Source organism: Grus americana, chromosome 10 (assembly GCF_028858705.1).
Source record: "Grus americana isolate bGruAme1 chromosome 10, bGruAme1.mat, whole genome shotgun sequence".
NCBI classification, from domain to species: Eukaryota; Metazoa; Chordata; class Aves; order Gruiformes; family Gruidae; genus Grus; species Grus americana.
The window spans coordinates 420,514-442,478 of record NC_072861.1 but is presented as its reverse complement, the minus strand read 5'-3'; the positions used below and the strand labels follow the sequence as shown (position 1 = coordinate 442,478).

Here is a 21,965-nt window from a genome sequence, read left to right as displayed (position 1 = left end):
AGACCAGGGCAACTGCAGGCTGGTCAGTCTCCCCTCCGTGCCCTGCAAGATCGTGGAGATGATCCTCCTGAGAACTATGCTAATGGCACGTGGAAAACAGAGAGGTGATTGGTGCCACCCAACATGGCTTTACTAAGGGCAAATTTTGCCTGACAAACTTAGTGGCCTTCTACAACAGGGTTACAGCATTGATGGGTAAGCGAAGCGCAACTGATGTCATCTACTTGTGTGAAGCATTTGATACTGTCCCACACGACATCCTTGTCTCTAAATTGGAGAGCCGTGGATTTGACAGGTGGACCACTTGCTGGATGAGGAATTGGCTGGATGGTCACACTCAAAGTGTTACAGTTAACAGCACGAAATGATCAGAGGGCTGGAGAACCTCTCCTTATGAAGAGAGGCAGAGAGAATGAGGTTATTCATGCTGGAGAAGAGGAGGCTCCAGGGAGACTTTATAGAAACCTTCCAGAACCTGAAAGGGTCCTAGAGTAAAGATGGGGAAGGAATCTTTATCAAGGAGTGCAGTGAGAGGACTCGTTTTTTAGACTGAAACATAGGAATGTTTTAGATTGAAAGAGGGTAGATTTAGATTAGATATTAGGAAGAAGTAATTTCCGGTGAGGGTAGTGAGACACAGCTTGTCCAGTTGTGGATGCCACACCTCTGTAAATCTTGAAGGCCAGGTTGGATGGGCCTTTGAAGAAACCTGACCTAGTAGAAGGTATCCCTGTCCATGGCAGGGAGGCTGGAACTAGATGATCTTTAAGGTCCATTCCAACCCAAACCCATTCTATGATTCATTCTATGATCCTAGGTGCTATGAAGTGGGATCAAAATATTTCAGATGAAAGAGAAAAAGGTGTAATCACCAGCGAGTCCTTGGCAAGCGGCAACAGCTCGGTGTTTAGGTGCTTCATGAGCAAGGAATGTTTGTGGCCCCGTGGGGCTCTGGGACACAGCATAAAAGCCTGTGGTGCTCCAGGCTCCGCATCCTCCTCTCTTGGCTCCCTTTCCTCGAAGGAACGAGGTAAGCCTGAGTCCGCTCCATCTCTCCCTCTGGGCTGAGCTGCTGTCATGGGGGCTGCTCAGGTTGATACTTGGGCTGCCTCAGCTTGGCCCCGCAACAGAACTGCTGAAGGGCTGTGACCTGTTTCCCTTGTGATGGGGCTGGCAGGGGAGAGCTGGGAAGAGGGGGGTTCTTTCAAGCAGGAAATGATCAATGGGGCTCATCTGCAGGGAGCTCTGCCCAGCAGAATTTCCGCCTACATTTCGTAGATGGGCTCTATCCAAATGGCCAAGAGCATGCAGGGCTTTCTTCAGCACAGCACTGTGTATTCTGGAGATGGGGTACGATCAGTCTTTCCGCAGGTGCTTTAAACCCACTCTGCTGGGTCCTCTTCCAAAAGTGGGTCAGCTTGCCTGTGCCGTGCAACTAGGAGGGCACGATGAGGGCCGGCCGTGGGAGCTGTAAGCACAGTGTGTGTTTTCAGACAGTGTCACGGCTGTTGTGCATGTTAGCAAGATCATCTGCAGGTTCTTTCTGGGCTTGCAGCTAGAGGTGGAGATGGAGGGCAGCAAAGCGTATCTTCAGAGAGGGCTGAGGAAAAGACAGACTGATACTGAGGTCTCTGTTTCCTCTCTGCTCTGCGTTTCAGCTTTGCCTCCCTCACCCAGAGATGTCTTGCTTCAGACCCTGTCTCCAAACACCCTGCGGTGCCTCTGGCCCAACCCCACTTGCAAGCAGCTGCAGTGAGCCCTGTGTCGCCCGCTGCGCTGACTCGACGGTGGCCATCCAGGCCTCCCCGGTGGTGGTGACCCTGCCGGGCCCCATCCTCACCTCTTTCCCTCAGAGCACAGCCGTGGGATCCTCTCTGTCCGCTGCTGTTGGGAGCTCCCTCAGCGCCGGGGGGGTTCCCATCTCTTCTGGGGGCTCCCTTGGTCTGGGGGGGTCAGGGCTGTGTCTGCCTCCCCTCCGCTGCAGCCTGAACTGCTGAAGCCCGCGCATCATCCCCTTCGGAGCAGGAAGGAAGACGGGGACCCTGCAGCAGCAGGAGCGTGGCCACGGCTTGCAGACGGGCTGGGTGTCCTCATGCCACCTGGCCGGAGGGACCTGTGCCCACTGCTCCCGGCTGCACGGCAGGCCTGGCCGTGCCTCCTCTGGCTCTGCTTTGCTCTGAGCTCCTGGAGAAAGGGCTCGTTCTCTTCTGCTTTGATGAACCTCCTGCTGATGGGGGGAGGGTGCCGGAGTTAGGGACTGCTCTTGGTGGGCTGGGATTGCCACCAGGGAGAGCAGAATGGGAAAAGGCCAGTGCTTTGTGTGGAGCTTCTCCTTGGGAAACGGGCCATTCTCTGTGCCTCCCTGAACCCTGCAGGCGTGTTTCTCTCTTCTGTGCCACTGCATCTGCTCCTTCTCATTAAAGACTTTGTGCAGCATAGCTGGAGACTCTGTCCTGAGCTTACTACTTTCTGCTGTAAAGGGGAAGAAACTGCCCTCTCCCATGGTACTAAGTTTCCCCAAGCATGGAACGCTTCCAGTTTTGGATGGATCTCCCTGAACTGCTATCAGAGCACCCTGTGATGTCTCTCATGGTCAGTCTTGAGTCCTGTGCTGAAAGCACTTTAGAGCTGACCTCATTTCTTCTGCCAGTGTCCCCAGTAAGCTATTTCACTGATTTTTCAGTGCCTGCCCTGAGTACTTCCTGGCAAAGACAGAAGAACATTTATGAACTGGGCTGAGATGACAACACTCTTCCATGGGTTTGAAAACTCCCAGCCCACCTGTTGGCTACTGAAGGTGAGGTGGTTGGAGCCCCTTGACCTTTTGAGGCAAACATGGGTACAGCTGTTTACTCTTCTGCTGTGGAGGGGCGGCATAGGAGAGGTGGGTGGTACAGGGTGTAAAGGAACACACCAGGAGACTTGGCAACATGGCATCTCCTGAGAGTGGCATTTGTGCCAGGAAGGAAAGTGTGGTTTGGTTTGTGGTGAGGATTAATGAGGTGGCATGAAGAAATGCACGTGTGCTCAGCTGAGTTGGGGAGGGGACCTTCAGAAACAGGTCTCCACACGTTGCCTTTCTGAGCCTGAAACTTAGTTACCAGGAACAAGGTTACAACCAATTCCAGTAAACTTCAGGATGTCTCTGCAATGCTGGAGCCTGAACAGGGTACATCAGCAGCTCTGCACATGTGCTGGAGACATAGAGTCTCTGAGAATTGAAGTCTTGTTTGTTAAACATAGTATTTCAAACCAAGTTACAATCTGTACCAGGATCTAGTGTCAGGTAAGAGTGCTGCAGAGGAAATAATGCTGTGCTCTGAACACAAGTGTTATACATACCAGCATGCCCTCTGGAGGGGATGAAACCCCACATTTGACCAGTCAGCACTGGATAGATGGAAAAGATGGAGGAGGATGGAGACCAAATTCACTCAATTTTTACTGCAGATCAGACAGACAGGTTTTTGAGACATACAGAACAAATGTCCTCCTGCTTCCCCTGAATTGCATACCTGGCCTTATGAGGCATCATGTGTTCCTTGACCACCACCTAGGCATCTGTACCCTGCCACAGCAGCACCTGCCAGGTGCAATCAGCAGCAGCATGTCCAGACCTGGGACAGGCCAAAAATACCTGTCCTCTGGCTCCTGTCCCTGCACTACAGCAAGGAGCTAAACCTGGAGTCCACCCAGCAGGCAGAAAGCACTGATCTCATCTGAAAGTCAGCTAGGGCCCTTACAGCTGACACTGTATCAGCACTGTATGATATCAGATCCCTGGGAGAAAAACCAGGGAGCACCAGCGATTAAGACAGAGATCCTGGCTAGAGGAAGTAGAGCCATACTTGGAGGGAGCAGAAGGCATGCCTGGTGCCTCTCTTGCCCCAAGTTACAGGGCTTCTGTGTTGCTCTGATGAGACCAGTCAGGAGAGGCTGTCTGCAGGAGATGCAAGGCACTGTGGAGCCAGGCTGGAGAAAAGTTTGTCTGCGTTGGCCAGGAATCGAACCCGGGTCAACTGCTTGGAAGGCAGCTATGCTCACCACTATACCACCAACGCTGCTGGAGGTACTGCTGCCTCCTGCTCCTCCAGCCCGGAGCCTGGCCTCCCTCCCTCCTGCTCCTCCACTTCCCAAACTCGCCTGCCTCCCGCCCTTCCACCTCACAAACTGGCCTCTCTCCTGCTCCTCCGCTTCACAGACTGGCCGGACTCCTCCTTCCAGCGCCCTGCACGCACACGACCTCACGATGATGCCATACGTGGGTGTGTGCTCCGCTGTGTGTCAGGTGGTGGCTAGGGAAACTCAGCATGATGGCTGCTGGCAACGGTGCCGCTCCCCAGCTGCGTTCATACGTGTGCCAGACGTGCATGTCCTATGCAAGTGCACGTGCGTTTCTCTCTATGTTCCTCTCGTGGTGTAAGCACAGACAAACACCCACCCAGATGCTCACGCCTTGCCCCACCCTCAGGGGGATGCCGAGCTCTGAAAACACGATGGGAAACCTCATGGGTCAAGATAAACACCAGGACACGGCTCAGCAAAAACTGTTGTGGGCAAAGCAGGCTTGACTCCCGGAAAATTCACGTTTTTGCCAATTCAAACAGGTTCACCTAGCGAGAAACAAAAAGACAAATGCAAACCACCACCTTTCCTCTCCCCCGTCCCAGGTCAACTTCTTCACGGCAGACAGACTCCTTTACCTGCCCTAGCGGGATGCATCTTCCCTCTGCTCTTTCCCACTCTTTCTGTTCCTTCCTCCTCTCTCTGCCCAGCCTCTTGTGCCCTTTCTGCAATATGTGAAAAACAGAGGGGCCACCAACTTTGCTGATGGCTCAGCTGTGGTGTGCGGTGGGTGCACTGTGCAGCTGGAGCTGGCTCTCTCTGACACAGGGCAGCCCCTTAGCTCTTCTCGCAGAGGCCACCCTGCAGCACCCCCTAACCCCTCCGCTACCCAAACCTTGCCACGTGTAGCCGATACAGTGCCCATTGGGAATACCATAGGGCATACCACTGAGGTAACACAGTTGGAGTCTGCCCCAGTCAGAGTCACATTCACGCCGTCCCGGGCTAACAGCTGGTTGCATGACGTACATTTTGCCTGAAGTGAAAAGGCACAGCAACCAGCCAGGGTTTCTTCTTAGGCACTCGATATGTCCATATCTTGTACGCTTGTCTAGTAGTAGCTCAGCCATCAGTGAGGAAGAAGCAGGGACTGCTAGCGTAACAATTATCTATCCTATTGTATGACGTGCCAATAGGCCGGGTGGATCATTTCTAGCACAGGTTTCTTGGTTCACATAACTCGGTTGGATATGAGCATCTGCCGCTTTCCGTGCTGCATGCTTGTTAAGCAGTTTGGTTTGCAGGACTCTACTCATTGCCTGCTCCTGGGCTAAAATCTGCCCTGTGCTGCTCCTGGTTTTGGTGGTGGGTGATGGCTTTGTCGAATCCTTGTGCCAGCACTGATGAACCATGAAGTACATCTGACCAGCACGTCCCTTCTCCTCCCTACATGGAGGGCACCATTTTCTTTCAGCTGCCATTTTCTTATTAAACACCACAAACACCATGGTTTCATGCTGCTCTGTGATTGGCTGGCAGCCATTTCTTGACCCCCCATCATACCCACCTGCTCTCAGGCAGCCCTGTGGTTGGCTGTCGGGACCAGACAACCCTACCCGTGTGCCCAGAAGCACGTCACGCACGGAAGCCCCCACCCCCTGAAGACAGGGAAGAGGCAACTTTTGACAGTGTCATTCCCTATGCGTTCTCGTCTGGTTTTGCGATTGCCTGACGGCCATTTTTGACACTGTCACGTCAGCACGTTCCACATCTCCCTCCACTGGGCTGTCCGCTTCCTTTGGACCAAGAACTGTTCTGATATAAATGATATACCAAGCAGTGGTAGCCACTAGGGAATGAAGAAAGGCACCTAGAACAAGCAGGACTGAGTGGTGCCCTGTCTTCAATGCTGCAAGGCTTCCTCAGATGGCTCTGGGCAGCCTGAGCAGTGAGAGCCTCTTGGTGAGGGCAAGGAACAAGATGGTAGTGCTGAGACCTGCATTTTGGGGCATGTGTTTGCTGGCTGACTGTCCCAGCCATGGACCAGAGCACGCAGTACCAGGTGGAGGAGGCAAAAGCAAAAGTGGGATGGAGAAGGCTGGGAAGTGGGTGCAGATGTGAGCATGGAGAGAGTGGCCACGGCCTGCCTTCTGCAGGAGGTATTGCTCAGGGGAGAGCTTTAGACTGCAGACCACGAGGTTCCCTTTCCACTGACCCTTTCCTTCTTCATCCATGCTGCCAACCTCCCCTAATTTCTCTTTGTTTGCGCTGCTTCTGCCACCATCAGTGACATGGCTGCGTGGAACAGATCACGCACCAGCAAATGGCTTGTCTCTCCTTCTGTTCCTCTGGGCCCTCTCTGCATTTACCCCTCAGGGTTTCCTTTTTCCTTACGATGCTGCACCACCCAGGCAACAATAATCTGCCTTTATGAGGGGCATTTTGTGAATGTTGGCAAGATGAGGTGCCTTCCCTTCATCTTTAGCAGTGAGGGCCATGTGGCTGGGAAGTTGGGGATCGAGCTGCCTGCTGGGAAGGGAGACAGACCTGTGTGCCCAGGACACCCACTGCCTGGTGGGGGGAGCTGTGGGCTGTGCTCTGCCTTGCTGAGGGGCACGTTGGGCGTGCTGGCTGCTAAGAAAGCAAAGGAGAAAGAAGGTGGCAGTGGCAGAGAGGAGGGGCAGAGGGAGCAGGAGGGCCATGGCCATGGGTGGGCAGAGAGCAGGAGCGCAGCAGTGCTGGTGGTGTAAGATGCTGTCATATGCAAGGGAGAGGCCGTGGTTGTCAGGAGCTGGAAAAAAAAAAGAGGAATTAGCAGAGGATGGTTTCGATCCATCGACCTCTGGGTTATGGGCCCAGCACACTTCCACTGCGCCACTCTGCTCCCCCCAGCACCTCAGCCGGGACCTCCCACAGCCCTGCCTGACGCTGCCTGGCACTGGCAGCTCCAGCGCTTGTGCTCACCATGCTTTCCCTTCCTCTGCCCTGTGCCCTCGACCGGGCACGAAAAATGTCTCCCTGGCAAGCTCACTGGCCCTGGGCCTGTGGTGGGAAGCGCAAGGGCCTTGCTTTGCCCTTCTCCACACTTCTCCTGCCCATAACCCCGGATGGGGACTTTCTCTTTGACCACCCCAGCTGGCTCTGCAAGCGCTGAAGGAAACCCTGGGGCGAGGGGGCAGCCTTGTTGCTTTGGGGGCGGAGAGGAGCTGCCATCCAGAGAGCTCATGATGCCGCAACCCTTCCCAGAAATCCAGCTCCTGGGGGCTGCAGCAATACGGCTGTTTGCAAGGGCCTTGCCCTGCCCGTGCTGTCCTGTGCTCCCCCACATCTCCTGGCTTGTCCTCCCTCCTGGTGCAGGCCTTGCTACTCTGTGACAGCTCTCACCACACAGCCTGTCAGGGAGTCAGAGAAACCTCTCCTCTCTGTGCCTGACTAACCCCACACTGCTGGGGGTGGAGGTGGGTCCCAGTCTCCCCAGGACAGGGTTGGCCCAGCTGGACTGGGTGGCTGCCAGAGAAGTATCCCCGCGATGCTCGGGGCAGGCTGAACTGGTGGAGCCTGTTGGTGAGGGCGAGGGATGAGCTGGCAGTGCTGATGCCTGTGTGTTTGTGCATGTGTCTGCTGGTTCTCTGTCTCATCCACATGCCAGAGCATGCAGAGCCAAGCAGAGGAGACAAAGCAAAGGCAATAAGTAGAGAGCGGGCTGGGTGTGCAGACGTCAGCATGCATAACATCTCCAGGGAATCCATCTGATTATGCAGTGAGGCCGTGCTGCTACACCTAGATTCCTAAGGCACATCTATTCTTTTTATTATCAGTATTGCACGTTCTTAGCAGGTGAGAGCCAGTTTAGGTTGAATCTTTACATCCTGTCAACTCTGAGGTTAAAAGTTCATTGTCTCACACAGTATTTGTTCTTCTAAGGAAGTTGTGTTGCAGTTAGCATCTTGCCGTTCACATCCCCCCACGTTCTGTGGCAGGGCTGCAGGGGACAAATCATGCAATAGCAGTTGGATTTTATCATCCTCTTTTTCTCTGGTCTCTCTCCACATGGGCCGCTTGGGGTTTCCTTTTTCCTTAAGATGCTGTAGCACCAAAGCAGGCTGTCATTAGCAATGAGGCCCATGTCTGCACAGAAGTTCCTCTTTCATGGCTCACATTCACTGCTGGCCCCTTCTTTTCCCCTCACTTCCTTACCTTGTAAATGGGAGCAGAATTTCACATCCATCCAAGCATTTCTTCCAGGAGGCATGGACATCAAGGGGTTTTGCTCCCTGGGCTCTGCAGGGCTGAGTCCCAGAGGTGCAGTGTGTTCAGTTGCAGGCAGCCCAAAAGGGGACTGCTCCCCGTAGTTGGCAGGATTCGAACCTGCGCGGGGAAACCCCAATGGATTTCTAGTCCATCGCCTTCACCACTCGGCCACAACTACCTGCTCCAGCTCTCTCTGCCCTGCTGATCACATCCCTCTGCAATGACACCTGGCTGCCTGGGAGTTTCAGGGCAATGCTCCACTCAGCGCTCTGTGGTTGGGACCTGCACTGAGCGGGACAGCTACCAGGCTTCCAGAGGCCTTGAGAGGCGTAACCCCAGGGGCTGTGGCTATGGCTTCTTGCACCTTGTCCTCAGCCAGGCACCTGGGATTTCCTGTCATGGGGGGGTGATTTCACTCCCCAGCTGGTCTCAGCTGCTTCCAGGGCAGCAGGGAAGGCAGCTGTGTGGAGACAACCAGGGCTGGTGGTAGTGGTAGGGTGGGATATTAGAATCCTGTCTTCTTCTCTAATCTGAGGGGGACTCCAAGCCTGCTGTGAGCACTAGGGTGTGGACACTGCTGTAGAGGAGATGGTGACCTTCTGGCAGCACCTCCAGTTTCTTGGGGACGTAGGGTGGTGTCAACCCTTGAACAAAGACTCCAGCTGCCATGCAGGTTGTTGGTGTTTAAGGGGGAATGGCTTGTAAGAGTGGGAGAGATAGATGGAAAAGGGAAGGTGGAGCCTGGCTGAGGACTGAGGAGGAGCAAAGGGAGAATAAATGGGAGACGTGGGTGGCTTGACAGGAGACAGGATAGAGCTGGTTTTGGTGCAATAGAAATGTCTAGATCTTTTAGCCAGCACTGGTAAGGGATGTCCAATGCCTAAGCAGGAACCAGAAAGCCAAATGATCTGCAAAACCAATCATTTTCCTTGCTAGAAGGAGGTAGCTCTTGTTCCCTTTTAGCTCTGGAGTAGGAATATTTGGAAAATGGCAGTAAGGAGTCAGTGTGGAGGAGGTGCATCTGGCAACGTCTGTTGGTGGGGAATTTTTATTGCACCCCTTGAGGTGAAATATGTTTGCACTTAAATATAAAGATTTATGAGCTTTGGACAGAGTTCTGCCTCCATAAGAGTTTCTACATGGAGTCTGCAAAGATGCAGCATGAGCTGTTTCCTTACGTACAGTTGGACCAGCACAGATCATGTGAGTGTTGGTATCAGGCACCTCGGCCTGGCATTGGGTGCATCCCCTGACTGATCACCGGTGGCCCCTGAGCGCTCACATTCCAGGATTCCTACAAGACAATATTGCCATAATTCTTATCTCATCAGCAAGGGAAGCTTAACTCCCTTACAGGGAGTCCTTCTGTCTCTGGCATTCCTGTGCTCAGCCAGTTCTGCAGTTAGGCCTTCTTGCTGTCCATGCCAGATCTTTTGTTGGTCACAATTTACCATTGCTGAGCAGTTGCAATTTGAATTTACACATGATCCCACCTTTTGTGAGTAGTAATTACTCACAGAAAACATTGCAAGTAGTTAAAATTTCTCCTTATGCTTACTGTCTATTTCCCTTTCCATAAAAATCTGTTTCTCCTCACTTACCTTTGCTCCCTCCTTCTTTTGTTTACAGCTCATTTTCAGGCACCTTCAGAAAAGGACACTCTAGATAGTGCATCCTCTTACAAATAATCCACTCCTTTTTAAAGTAAACTGTGCTGACTGGCAAGACCATTAGCTACAAATGTTTCTTTTACGTATTCAGGCCTGCAAGGGCCTATGAGACTTTTCAAGACTTATAGTCTCATACCATCCTTCTTTTAAGGATCTTGACAATGGTAGAAGGGCTGCAGACTCCTGGGAGCCCTGGATCAATCACCATGTATGCTGTGGTGTTCCATCACCCATTTGTGCCTCTAGATTTTAGAATAATTTATAGTCAGTACTCCAAGCACTTCTTTTTCTTCTTTCTTATCCTCTAATATATTCAGCATCATTGTTCTGGACTCTGCTTGAGCCATGCCATGAGTTTGGCAGTTATTTCCACCAGTCAAAAGTTGTTTGGTTTTGGTTTGGTTTGGTTTTTGGCTTTTGTTTGTTTGTTTGTTTGTTTGTTTGTTTGTTTTTTTCTCCAGGTATATCATGCAGTATCTGAAGTTTACCTTGAGTTTTATGTACGCCCATTTTTATTCTCTGATCTTGGTCTGCATATGTACAGCAAGTGGTGTTCACACTTCCTTGAGTGACAAATACATAATCTAATGCCATGCTGTTTGCAGGGTTTCCTGAGATGCTTGTTCTACCTCTAACTGCAAGGCTGAAATAGTGTTAACCATAGCATTACCCATCTCTTCTTTTACAGCAGATATATTTACAATAGCCTTTTCTGATTCTGATACTCCTAGTCGCAGGAGGAAATTTTGTGCAAAGTGGTGGAAGCCAGTTTGTCAAATAACAAGTGGATTTTGCACAGAGCATTTTGTACTTTGGTACTTTGGGGTAAGTGGTATCTGTCATTCTGAAGAGGTCTGGAAGCATTGAGATGTCAGGAAAAAAACCCCATCCTTATGTACCAGTGCCAGTTCAATTAACAGGCAGTATCTTATGGGTCTTAGAGCCACATATTCCTCATAATCCTTCATTACCTAAGGTCGTATCATAGAAAAATTCTTATAGGTTAATATATGACCAGTAATAATATAAATACAAATGCAAAATCCCAGAGCAAAGTTACAATTCCCAAAGACAATTGATATGTTCAGGTGATAGCAATCACTTTGATATCATCGAAGTCTATTTGCAGGGTTGTGAGTTGTTGTTCTGCTGACATTTGAGCAAAGGAACTTCATCTAGATCATTCAGCTCTGCTGTGACAGGTGATACACTGTTCTGTGTCTGAAGCTGGTGTGACCATTTTACATGGATCCAGTTGAGCAGGCCCTTGCACTTTACTACCATATTGGTAATTAACGGTACCTGCTGTCATGGTTTAACCCCAGCTGGCAGCTCAGCCCCATGCAGCCACTCCCCCCCCCGGCAGGATGGGGGAAAGAATCAGAAGAGTGAAAGTGAGAAAACTCATGGGTTGAGATAAAGATAGTTTAATAAGTAAAGCAAAAGTCACACATGCAAGCAAAGCAAAACGAGGAATTCATTCACCACTTCCTATCGGCAGGCAGGTGTTCAGCCATCCCCAGGAAAGCAGGGCTCCATCACACGTAACAATGACTTGGGAAGGCAAATGTGATCACTCTGAATGCCACCTCCCCTCCTTCTTCTTCCCCCAGCCCCTTATGTGCTGAGCATGATGCCATATGGTATGGAATATCCCTTTGGTCACTGGGGTCAGCTGTCCCAGCCGTATCCCCTCCCAACTCCTTGTGTACCCCCAGCCTCCTCACTGGTGGTGTGGTGTGAGGGGTGCGAAAGACCTTGACTGTGTAAGAACTGCTCAACAACAACAACAACATCTCTATGTAACAAAACCATCTCTATATTATCAACAATTTTCAGCACAAATCCAAAACATATCCCCATACTAGCTACTATGAAGAAAATTAACTCTATGTCAGCTGAAACTAGGACACCTGCTAAGGTCCCTTCCAGCGCAGCTGAACTGCATGTTTTCTCTAGCATACATTAACATAGACCCAGTCACCTGGTTTCATGCAGTGACAGACTTCAGTGGAAAGATGTATAGACATAGCATAAGCATATTCCTTATATACACTTCCACACGCGCTGATCATGTGAACATCAACATTAGGAGCCTTCTGCTAGCTCTTCCCTCTGTTGAACCTCATCCTCTGTCCTCTCTCTTGGTCCCCTCATTCGACCAGGTCAGCAGCTCGGCTAGGACTGCAACCAAGAGCAAGGATATCTGGTTAACAGCTGCTTAGTATAAGCTACAAGGTGAGAAACAGGAAAGGTAATAACTTGCACAGGAGGATTGACAGGCTGTCCAACACGGGGGTGAAGGGAGGCAGGAGCAGAGACTGCAAGTTCAAGCATCGAACCGCCGATCGCTGGGCCATGAATGTCCTCTGTGAGGTGCAACATTGAAGAGACCATGCCAGGCTGGCACAAAGAACTCTGCCACTGCCTTGAAAGGCCCTGTGAGAAGAGAGTGCCCTGTGGCCCTGGAGGAAGGCCACACTTGGTGCTGGCCAGGGAGATGGAGAGACTGCGAGCTTAGCCAGGAGCATATGGCTCAGCTCAGGTGGCCAGAGGGGAAAGGCAGCATGTGTCCAGGAGGTCCCATGGTGTAATGGTGAGCACTCTGGACTCTGAATCCAGCGATCTGAGTTCAAATCTCAGTGGGACCTTGGCCTTTTGCGCCTCCCTCAGGGCTCTCCTCAGCATGCCTTATCCACTTGGCTGCTTAGTCTGCTACAGTCTCCAGCCCATTTGCTTCCAAAAAGTCATGGTAACTGCTTCTACCACAGGAGCCTCCAATGTTGCTCCTCCCTGGGGGACACTGTGGGGAGGACACTTTATGCCCTCCTTACAGACTTCAGTGGGCAGCCAGAGATGTCCCAGAGCTCCCCAGCACCTGGGAGCTACTGCTCAGGCCAGGCTGACCCACACAGGAGGCTAGGTGACTCCTGGGCCCTGAATCCTTGAAGCTGGCCCTGGTATGCCCTATGGTATTCCCAATGGGCACTGTATCGGCTACACGTGGCAAGGTTTGGGTAGCAGAGGGGTTAGGGGGTGCTGCAGGGTGGCCTCTGCAAGAAGAGCTAAGGGGCTGCCCTGTGTCAGAGAGAGCCAGCTCCAGCTGCACAGTGCACCCACCGCACACCACAGCTGAGCCATCAGCAAAGTTGGTGGCCCCTCTGTTTTTCACATATTGCAGAAAGGGCACAAGAGGCTGGGCAGAGAGAGGAGGAAGGAACAGAAAGAGTGGGAAAGAGCAGAGGGAAGATGCATCCCGCTAGGGCAGGTAAAGGAGTCTGTCTGCTGTGAAGAAGTTGACCTGGGACGGGGGAGAGGAAAGGTGGTGGTTTGCGTTTGTCTTTTTGTTTCTCGCTAGGTGAACCTGTTTGAATTGGCAAAAACGTGAATTTTCCGGGAGTCAAGCCTGCTTTGCCCACAACAGTTTTTGCTAAGCCGTGTCCTGGTGTTTATCTTGACCCATGAGGTTTCCCATCGTGTTTTCAGAGCTCGGCATCCCCCTGAGGGTGGGGCAAGGCACGAGCATCTGGGTGGGTGTTTGTCTGTGCTTACACCACGAGAGGAACACAGAGAGAAACGCACGTGCACTTGCATAGGACATGCACGTCTGGCACACGTATGAACGCAGCTGGGGAGCGGCACCATTGCCAGCAGCCATCATGCTGAGTTTCCCTAGCCACCACCTGACACACAGCGGAGCACACACCCACGTATGGCATCATCGTGAGGTCGTGTGCGTGCAGGGCGCTGGAAGGAGGAGTCCGGCCAGTCTGTGAAGCGGAGGAGCAGGAGAGAGGCCAGTTTGTGAGGTGGAAGGGCGGGAGGCAGGCGAGTTTGGGAAGTGGAGGAGCAGGAGGGAGGGAGGCCAGGCTCTGGGCTGGAGGAGCAGGAGGCAGCAGTACCTCCAGCAGCGTTGGTGGTATAGTGGTGAGCATAGCTGCCTTCCAAGCAGTTGACCCGGGTTCGATTCCTGGCCAACGCAGACAAACTTTTCTCCAGCCTGGCTCCACAGTGCCTTGCCCACTTGGCAACAGCAGGTGGCAGGGGCTGCTCTGGACCCTTCAGAGGTTCTCAGGGAGCGCTGAAGCACTGGGTGAAGCAGGTGCCCAGAGGACTTTGGGATTCTCCATGCCTGGGTATCACACGCACGCAAGGCTCAATGAGGCTCAGGCACTCTAAGCTTTGAGCAGGCTTTTGCACTCGTGACCTCCTGAGATGCCTTGCGGTCTAGCTGCTTCCGTGAAGCAACAAGTCCCAGAGAGAGCTGGGCCCTCCTTCCTCTGCACCATGTCAGGTGCAGCAAGTGAGCCTCTTCCCCACAGGAACTGGAGCTCAGTCATTGCTCAGCACTTGGTGCATCTGCTGGCCTTTTGCCTTGACCCTCCAGCCCCTTTCCACTCGCACTGACTCCCTGAGACCGGCGCAGCATTCCCCCAGGGGTTTGTGTGGCAGAGCCCTCCTTGCCCCGCCTTCCTGGCCCCGAGCAGGCAAGAAGGAGGCACCCTTGTTGCCCCAGGAAGCGCCCACAGGGCAGCACTGCAGGCCAAGTGCTTGGCTTGCCACATCCTGAGGCTCTGGAGGGAACGGAGGAAGTCATGGGAAAGGTAGGCGTGTGCCTGGAGCCCCTTGACCAGACGTTGGCATGTGCAGAGCCGTAATTTGCTGACGGCTCCTCTTGTTGCTCCCGTGAAGGATTGCCTTGGCCTTGCGAGACGCTGCCCCTGTGCTGGGTACTGCGTGGTCTAACGTGCGTGTGGGAGCTGCGGTCGCCTGTCAGCAGCCCTTGGTGGGAGCAGGGAAGGGTGCTCCCAGGAGCCAGCTCGCCCTGCAGCAGTGCCACGAGGAGGCTGGCTGGGGTGGGCTGGCTCTGGCAGCTGCAGGGGGAGGAGCGGCAGAGGCAGTGTGAGCAGCAGCGGTGGGTCAGGATGGCCGAGCGGTCTAAGGCGCTGCATTCAGGTTGCAGTCTCCCTGGGAGGCGTGGGTTCGAGTCCCACTCCTGACAGGCTCGTTTCTCTTTGTGGCCTCCTTCCCTCTCTTAAGTAGAGGTTCCTTGGTCTTCTGGGGGCTCTTCTCAACCAGCTGGTGAGGTCTTGCTGCATCTCCCTGCTCCTGTACAAGAATAAATGGGTATATGCATGCGAGCACCAGTAGCTTTTAGGTTGGCCTAGAAGAGAAGATAGAGACCCCCCAGGTAATTGAATTCTACTTTTCCACTCTCCCCTTCAAAACTCACATTCTGCATGCCTTGTCAAAAATGTGAATCTCTGACATTCTTCAAACATTCATCAACAAAATCCTCTCTCCCTGCTTCCACTTTACCCTCCAACAACCCTTCTGGTTGGAAGGCATTAACAGGGAGTCAGAGAGTGCATCCATCTTCTTCAAGCAGGCTCACGCCAGCACTTTGTACTTGCAGGTTACCTAATACCTTGAGGCCAGTCATTTCACAGCCTCTCTGGACCCCCTTTCCCATGTTCAGCCACCCTCAGAGTGATCATTTTTGTTTGTGTAGCCAGTCACAAACTTCCTGTTCAAATTCTGACCATGGCTCTCATTCTCTGGCCATTGTAATAACCTCCTTGTATGCACCGGGAAGCACTTTTGCAGATCCCCACTAAGCATTTTCTTCTCCCAGATAATCAAGCCTTGGTTCCTCAGCCCCTCCTCAGAAGGCCAGAACCCCTGTCCCCTGACTCACAGGGATTCTGCTCTGAACTCACTCCAGTTTATCATCTCCTTTCCTTGGTTCCCCAGATAGAGCTTCTTCACCTGTTTTGGAGAGAGGGAAACTTTTTCTTGTTGTTAGTCATCAGGGAGCTCTTCTGCCCTCTGCTTCCAAAGCTGGAGAGCCCCTGAGATGTATCCTTCCCTCTTTCAGGCCAAGTGACACATACTATTGGTTCCAATCCAGGATTTAGTATGGACCAGCAGGATTTCAACCCAGAAAGGTTCCCTGAACTGGTGAGTTACTCACTTCTGCAAACAGAACCAGCACCACTGAATACAGGGGTAGAGGGGAATAAGGGCATCACTGCCAGGTCAGCAGGCTGGTGTCAGTCCTTTTCCAGGCTCTGGGTCATCTCTCTCCAACACCCCTCCCTGCCAGCACAGAGACATCCCCAAGCCATGCCACTGCAGGTTGCATGAGCACTGGCAGCACTTTTCAGAAGGACTGTTGTCAGGAAGTATGAGCCACAGAAGAGGTCTACCTCTGAACACATTTATCAGGAAGAGAGGACAAGCCAACGGTGTTATCAGAGCATGCCAGAGCAGGCCCTGAAGATCAGGTCTGCCCCATGCCCCCAAGTCTCCTTGTCAGGGGTCCAGCCCTTGCCAGAGGGTTTCCAGCAGGGCTGCTCCCCTGGATGGCTGTGCCCTTGTGGGTAACAGGCAGCAATAAATCTCAAAGATGCTGCAAGCCCCACTGGGCTGAGCCCTCCATGTCCAGTTATTTGCCTGCTTCCTCCTTGGCCTTTCTTCAAGTTCCGGTTTTGCAGATGGGAGCAGCAGGGCTGCTGTTCTCCACAGAAGTCAGAAAGACCTTCCTGAGGTCTTTCTGGCTGACAGCAGGCCTTGGCAAGCCAGAGAGTGGCTTGGTTGTGCCTCGGGCCTTGCAGGCTGTCAGGAGCCCAGCTGGGCTGAGATGTGGGTCAGACATGTAGTGACCAGGACAGATGCTGTACCCGGGATCCAAGTAAAGGCCTGGCACCAACTGCCTCTCCAGGGCAAAGCCACTGGCATCCCCAGGCAGCGGCTTGTCGTAAAACCAGGGATCTGGTAAAGCTGGCAATGAAGACCCAGGACAAGCTGTTTCAGTCTCCAGTCTTCGTTTTCTCATCCGGTCTTGATTGGAAAAGCGCACAGTAGAAGACATGAAAAGTTCTACAAGTTTCTTATACCAGAGCATAAAAATAATTTCAGTTCCCGGATGCCGTTGGACCGGTGCCTCCTAATCCTAGTGCCTGGTACACCATCGTGTTGGACAGGCAGGCTTTAGCAATGGGTCGTGTACCCCCTTCTCCTTTGAAGGGGTCCAGGGCACCCAGGAGAGTCAGGATGACACACGTTTGATTCTAACAACATTCCACTGATGATCCCTAAAAAGACTGCCTGTACCCTTGGTCTTGCATGACACCACTCAAAAGAAGGTGTTCTGTGGTTAAACGTGGAGCCATGGGCCTTTTAGGCTATATGAGTGGTGGACAAGGTTACAGGAATTGTGCATGATAACACCTCTTCAGATGTGAATGTTCACGTAGACCTTTTGAGTTAACTTCTCAGTCTCTTAACTGTTATTCGCAAACTTTATATGAAAACAGTCATGGCACCTCTCTTTCAGCAAAGTTGCGGAATAAATTGCAGGGGATGGATATGGAGTGGAAAGGAGGCAAGCGCTGGTTTTCAGGTCTGGATGTAGGCAGTGTGGCTGCAAGATGGGCTTTCAGTAGGGAACAGAGCATGTGCATCACAATCCCCCTCATTGTAACTCCACCGGCTCGCAGCATTGCCCATGACAGAGCAGGAGTCTGTAAAGTCTGCACTAGCCCAAACCCAACATATGACCCCATGGCCCAGGTGAGTGTTTTGACTGTCAGCACAGTGAAGAATGTTGTTTTTTCTCTGTGTGCAACCCTGGAATCGCAGACGTGAGAAGCTTTGTCCCCTTGAGGTAGTGAGTCTAGTTGAGAGAGGCTCCTTGAGTTTCCCTTGGCCCATAGGCTGCAAGAGAAATGAAGGTGTCTTAGTTACTTCACATGCAAAAGGGAATTGAGGGGACTTTCATACAGTGCTAGAGATCATGTGTTTCCAGGGTGGTTTTCTCTTTTCTCCCCACTGAGGGAAGTAGAACTCCTTTGCCAGTGAGGAGAAAATGCCCTCTGGGTACAACCCAGTTCCACCCATACAAACTCTTTTTCCCTCCCCACCACCATCACCTGCTATTTCTTCTGCATTTCCTCTCTTTTTCTGTGCGAGTTTAGCAAGCCTCAGAAGGCATGGGTGAAGTTGCTTTCTGTTTTGGAGAGGAAGGTTCCATTTGTCGGGCTGAGTAGCTGATGAAAGAGCATCTGGAGAGCGAACAGCCGAGGTGGAAGAAACTGGCAACTCCATGGCTGTTCTCTTGCTGCCATCCCATGGACACTTTGGGTACTGTCATTTCAGTCTCCAACAAATGAACAGGAAAGCCCCGAGCCAAAGTAATTCTGCTGGCTCCTTGATGCACCACATCCTGGAAGGTTTCAGGGAATGCCTCTGTGTCTCATAAAGCACCCGTTCATTGTTCAGTAAAGGAAAGTGCTACAGAGGAGGGAAGGGAAGGGCAGGAAAAAGGATAGGGGAAGGAGGATTGGCTGAAGTGCATTTCCAAAGCATGCCAGATTAATGACATGTTTGTGTCTTTGCCCACTGGCCATTCCAGAGCTCCCACCCTCAGTGCTGTGGGAGTGTGCAGATCAGGGCTGTCCATGCTCCTGCCAGAGCCTGGTGGGGCTTTGTCCCATGCCAGGAAACTGCAATGCGTACAAACATCCTTGGGGAGTGGGCCTCAGTCTGTTTGCCACCTGTGCCCATAGAAACAGTCTCAGAGTCCTGAGAGGCAGCAATAATGCTGCAAGAGCCTGAGCTGCCTGTGGGTCTTGCCCAGGGAATCTCCTGTTGCTCCCTGAGCAGGATGATGCCTGGGGCCTGTGCTCATCTCCTTCTTACCTGGGGGCTGCTCTCTTCTTGCTTCTGGAAGAGGCTTTTCTCACACCCTGGCTCTCCTCATTCAACACTCCTACACCCCTGACACTTTCCATATGCTTTCTGGTGACTAGTACATGCACAGGGTAAGTTTTACCTTCCCTGAGGACAGGTGAAATTTTGGCTGCTGCTTTCTCCTTCCTCAGTGCCAATGGACATCTGTGATCAAGGTGTTGGTATCCGAGAATGAGCCCTGGCTGAGCATTTGGGCTCTGCAAACTTGTGTAATGGATTGTGGCCTGGGGAGGTAGTATGTGAAGGTGCTGGTGAAACTGACATTTATTTCACCACGGGAGGTGAGGCCGAAGCACTTGGGACAGATGGGACACCTAGTGATCCACTTCCCTGAGTGAACACAGTGGTTATAGGACAGGCTGCAGCAACCAGGGCAGAAGCAGGAATGCCTTGAGCCTCTGGGGACTGATAGATCCAGGGGTCCTGAAAACCCCAAACTCTCACCATGCTGAAAGACACATGCAAAGGCTGTTCATGTGGCAATCAGAAACTACCTCATTTCCGTCATTGCCCACCCCAAGGTTCATGCTCCCCATGCATGTTGCCACTGGCCTTCAACTTCAGGGAGAATTTCTCAATCTGATCTTCCACCTTGAGCTGAATCTGGCAAGGGCCATGAGGAGCAATAAGAAAGGTTTCTACAAGTACATCTGCTGCAAAAGGAAGATGAAAGAAGGTGTGGGCCCACTGCTGAATGTGAGGGGAGTGTGACAGGGGGCTGGAAAAACCAAAGATCTCAGTGCCTTCTGCACTTCAATCTTCACTGGTAAATTTTGCTTTAGGGAAACACAGGCTACTCAGCACAGTGGGAAAGTGTGGAGCAATGAAGACTTACCTTTGGTAGAGGAGGATGAAATTATGGAACATTAAAAGATTCCCAAGTCTGTTGGCCCTGGTGGAGTGCATACATGATTCGTGACGGAGCTCACCAATGTATATGCCAGGCCACTCTCAATGGTCTTTGAACAGTGGTAGTAATCAGGAGAGGTTCCTGAGCACTGGAGGAAAGGAAACACTACTCCAGTCTTCAAGAAGGGCTAGAAGGAGGACTCAGGGAACTTGAGAGAGTCTAATCTCAGTTGCTGGGAAGGTGATGGAGCATATAATACTGCAAAACATTTCTAATCATATGAAGCATAGAAAGGTGATTTGGAGTAGTCAGCATGGATTTATGATGGGGAAATCATCTCTGATGTGTATATCTAAGCCTTCAATGAAGAGATGTCTACCTTGGAGACAAGAGGAGAGAAAGTAATATTGATTTTTCTTGACTTGAGAAAGACTTTCATAGCTCACTCCCATGATAGCCTCACAGAAGAATTAATGAAGTGTGAACCAGATAAGTGGACAGAGAGATGATTGAAAACTGGCTAAAGTGCCAGGCCCAGAGGGTTCTGATCAGTGTCACAAACTCCAGCTTCTTAAAGCTGGTGCCACTACAGTACATTCAGTACTGTGTCCAAAGATGGAGACTACACAGCTTGCCAGGGAACATTTTAGTGCTTGAAAATTTCCTCAGTAAGATAAAATATTTCTTATGTTTATGTGGAATTGTCCTGTATTCCAATTTATGACCATCTCCTCTTGTCGTTTCACTGCATCACTGACAAGACTTTGTCTCTTTACTCCTTCCCAGCAGTTATTTATACACATTGATAAGATTCCCATGAGGCTTCTCCTGTCTAAACAGTCTTTGCTCTCTCAATCTCTGCTCACATGACACATGCTCCAATCCCTTCATCATCTCCATGGACTTTCACTGGACTCGCTCTGTATGTCCATGTCTCTCTTGTACTGGGATGCTTAGAAATGGACGAGTACTCCACATGTGGCCTCACCATTTCTCAGAAGTGTAGAATAATCAATTCCGTTGACCTGTTGACAATGCTTTTCCTAATGCAACACTGGATACTGTTGGCGACCTTTACTGCAAGGTCACATTGTTGCCTCATCTTTAACTTGGACCCCAGGTCCCTTTCTGTCAAGCTGTTTTCCAGCTTGACAGCAGCATGACTGTATTATAGAATCATAGAATCATACAATGGTTTGAGTTGGAAGGGACCTTAAAGATCATTTACTTCCAACTCCCCTGCCATGGGCAGGGACACCCTCCGCTAGACCAGGTTGCCCAAAGCTCCATCCAACCTGGCCTTAAACACGTCCAGGGATGGGGTGTCCACAGCTTCTCTGGGCAAACTGCCAGGGCCTCACCACCCTCACAGTAAATAATTTCTTCCTAATATCTCATCAAAATCTACCTTCTTTCAGCTTAAAGACAGTACCCTTGTCCTGTCACTACATGCCCTTGTAAATCATGGGAAATCATGAGAAATTGTGCCTGACCAATCTGATAGCCTTCTATGATGGCATGAGTGGCTGAGTAGATGAAGAAAGAGCAGTAGATGTTGTCTACCTCGACATAAGTAAGGCTTTTGACACCATCTCTCATATCCTCATGGGCAAGCTTAGGAAGTGTAGGTTAGATGAGTGGATAGTGAGGTGGGTTGAGAACTAGCTGAATGGCAGAGCACAGAGGTTGTGATAAGTGACACAGAGTCTCCTTGGAGGCCTGTAGCAAGTGGTGTGCCCCAAGGGTCAGTACCAGGTCTGGTCTTATTCAACATATTCATCAGTGACCTGGATGAGGGGACAGAGTGCACCCTCAGCAAGTTTGCTGACGATACTAAACTGGAGGACTGATGGACACACCAGAAGGCTGCGCTGCCATTCAGTGAGATCTGGACAGGCTGGAGAGTTGGGCAGGGAGGAACAAAATTAAATTCAACAAGGGCAAGTGTAGAGTCCTATACCTGGGGAGGAATAACCCCAGGCACCAGTACAGATTAGGAGTTGGCCTGCTGGGAAGCAGTGCTGCAGAGAAGGACATGGGAGTCCTGGTGGACAACAAGTTATCTATGAGACAGCAGTGTGCCCTCGTGGCCAAGAAGGCCAATGGTGTCCTGGAGTACATTAAGAACAGCATGACAGCAGGTCAAGGAGGTTCTCCTCTCCCTCTAGTCTGCCTTGGTGAGGCTGCATCTGGAGTTCTGTGTCCAGATCTGGGCTCCCCAGCTCAAGACAAACAGGGAACTACTGGAGAGAGTCCAGTGGAGGGCTGTGAGGATGATGAGGAGACAGGAGCATCTCTTGTATGAGGAAAGGCTGAGAGAGCTGGGGCTGTTTAGCCTGGAGAAGAGAAGACTGAGAGGGGATCTGATCAACACT

At 51.6% G+C, this 21,965-nt stretch overlaps 5 non-coding genes across 5 annotated transcripts; 3 read left to right on the top strand and 2 right to left on the bottom strand.

Moving 5' to 3' along the window:
* Window positions 1–3,989: 3,989 nt before the first annotated feature.
* Window positions 3,990–4,061, bottom strand: TRNAG-UCC (transfer RNA glycine (anticodon UCC)). Its single transcript has one exon. It is a non-coding gene; the product is annotated as a tRNA-Gly (tRNA).
* Window positions 4,062–8,412: 4,351 nt separating this feature from the next.
* On the bottom strand, window positions 8,413–8,494 carry TRNAS-AGA (transfer RNA serine (anticodon AGA)). Its single transcript has one exon. It is a non-coding gene; the product is annotated as a tRNA-Ser (tRNA).
* A 4,071-nt stretch (window positions 8,495–12,565) lies between these two features.
* TRNAQ-CUG (transfer RNA glutamine (anticodon CUG)) lies at window positions 12,566–12,637 on the top strand. The gene has a single exon. It is a non-coding gene; the product is annotated as a tRNA-Gln (tRNA).
* Window positions 12,638–13,896: 1,259 nt separating this feature from the next.
* On the top strand, window positions 13,897–13,968 carry TRNAG-UCC (transfer RNA glycine (anticodon UCC)). Its single transcript has one exon. It is a non-coding gene; the product is annotated as a tRNA-Gly (tRNA).
* Window positions 13,969–14,905: 937 nt separating this feature from the next.
* Window positions 14,906–14,988, top strand: TRNAL-CAG (transfer RNA leucine (anticodon CAG)). The gene has a single exon. It is a non-coding gene; the product is annotated as a tRNA-Leu (tRNA).
* The last annotated feature ends 6,977 nt before the right edge of the window (window positions 14,989–21,965 follow it).